The sequence below is a fragment of the Capsicum annuum genome, unplaced genomic scaffold, assembly GCF_002878395.1.
Source record: "Capsicum annuum cultivar UCD-10X-F1 unplaced genomic scaffold, UCD10Xv1.1 ctg4391, whole genome shotgun sequence".
Taxonomy (NCBI): domain Eukaryota; kingdom Viridiplantae; phylum Streptophyta; class Magnoliopsida; order Solanales; family Solanaceae; genus Capsicum; species Capsicum annuum.
Window position 1 is genome coordinate 217,347 of NW_025851418.1, and position 2,382 is coordinate 219,728.

At 32.5% G+C, this 2,382-nt stretch overlaps 1 pseudogene; it reads right to left on the reverse strand.

The window, feature by feature from the left end:
* Positions 1 to 374: 374 nt before the first annotated feature.
* Positions 375 to 1,448, reverse strand: LOC124892119 (annotated as a pseudogene).
* Between the last annotated feature and the right edge of the window lie 934 nt (positions 1,449 to 2,382).

The window sequence follows — 2,382 nt, forward strand, 5'->3', positions numbered from 1 at the left end:
TTCTTTCTTATTTGAATGATATTATTATTTCAAAGATAAGAATATGAATCAAAGATAAGAATCTGAAGTAAAAATTAAGGTTTTTTTAAATGAAATAAAAAAGATATGGTAACATTAGCAAGAAGAGGAAGAAGTTATATTTCTTGAATTTTAAATAAATACATACAAAATGAAAATAGAATACTCAATCCTGAATAAATGCAATCAAATATCCTCTCTTTCTTTTTCTATAATGTAAACAAAAAAGTATATGTAAGTAAAATACTAGTAAATTTCTAAATAAAATAAAAATAAAAAAAGAAAGGAGTAATAGCACCCTCTTGATAAAACAAGAAAATGATTATTGCCCCTTTCTTTTCAAAACCTCCTATAAACTAGATTGGGATCTTATCCATTTGTAGATGGATCTTCGAATTAGCTAAGTCTAGAGGGAAGTTTTGAGCATTAAATTCATGCATAACTTCCATACCAAGGTTAGCACGGTTAATGATATCCACCCAAGTGTTAATTACACAACATTGACTGTCAACTACAAATTGGTTTAAATTGAAACCATTTAGGTTCAAAGCCATAGTGCTAATACCTAAAGCGGTAAACCAGATACCTACTACAGGCCAAGCAGCTAGAAAGAAGTGTAACAAATTAGAGTTGTTGAAACTAGCATATTGGAAGATCAATTGGCCAAAATAACCATGAGCGGCTACGATATTGTAAGTTTTTTCCTCTTGATTGAATCTGTAATCTTCATTTGCAGATTCATTTTCTGTGGTTTCCCTGATCAAACTAGAAGTTACCAAGGAACCATGCATAGTACTGAATATGGAGCCGTCGAATACACCAGCTATGCCTAACATGTGAAATGGGTGCATAAAGATGTTGTAATCAGCCTGGAATACAATCATGAAATTGAAAGTACCAGAGATTCCTAGAGGCATACCAACAGAAAAACTTCCTTGATCGATTGAGTATATCAAGAAAACTGCGGTAGCAGCTGCAACATGAGCTGAATATGCAACAACAATCCAAGGTCGCATACCCAGACGAAAACTAAGCTCCCACTCACGACCCATGTAACAAGCTACACCAAGTAAGAAGTGTAGAACAATTAGTTCATAAGGACCACCATTGTATAACCATTCATCAATGGATGTTGCTTCCTAGATTGGGTAAAAATGTAAACCTATAGCTGCAAAAATAGGAATAATGGCACCAAAAATAATATTATTTTTGTAAAGTAGAGACCCTAAAATAGGTTCACGAATACCATCAATGTCTACTAGAGGAGCAACAATGAAGGCAATAATAAATACAGAAGTTGTCATGAGTAAGGTAGGGATCATCAAAACACCAAACCATCCAATGTAAAAACGATTTTTAGCACTAGTTATCCAGTTACAGAAGCAACCCTATAGGCTTTCGCTTTCGCGTCTCTCTAAAATTGCAGTCATGGTAAAATCTTGGTTTATTTAATCATCAAGGACTCCCAAGCTCATGAGTTTTCTACAAATAAAAATAGAAAATGGAAGGCTTGTTATCAACAGTATAACATGACTTATATACTCGTGTCAACTAATATGTTTGTGGATCTATTCAAGTTTTTAATGAAGTTGATTGGAAAAATAGGGACTTCTCTACAGAGAATTATAATTTCGATATGATAGTGGGTTGCCCGAGATTCGAACCCGGAACTAGTCAGATGGAGTAGATAAGTTCCTTGTTAAATAAAATAAATGTTAATCTTAAATTAAATAAACAAGTAAAGATCCCTCCCCAAGCCGTACTTGCACTTTTCATTGCACACAGCTTTCCTTATATATACATCAGTTCCTTTCTTATAGAAATTAGAAAGACTTTAAAAAGTTCAATACTCAGTTGATTTAACCCTTATCACTATTACAATCAATATTTCAGAATAGTTAAAATTTTTTATCTCTTCATCTTTTAGAAAATCAAAGAATGAATCATTGATAATTCGTCAGATCGTTGATAGAAAAATATCCAAATACCAAATCCAGCTTCTATATACTCCCCACAAACTAGATGAAGCTCGTTGGAAGGTCAAAGAAAGAACTTGTTCTTTCGATGTTAAGAATTCTTTCAATAATTCTGAGCCCGATCTTTTCAAAAAAGTGTGTACAGTACTTTTGTGTTTTCAAGCTAAAGTTTTAGCACAAGAGAGTCAAAGTATATACTTTATTCAATATAAAGTAATTTTTTTTTGGAAGATCTGCTAAAATAATGAAAAAGATTTATGCATATATGCCCAAATCGATCAATAATATCAGAATCTGGTAAATCAGACCAAACTGATTTACTAATGGGATGTCCTAATACGGCAGAAAAGTGTGCTTTAGCTAATGATCTAATCAAAGGAATAATTGG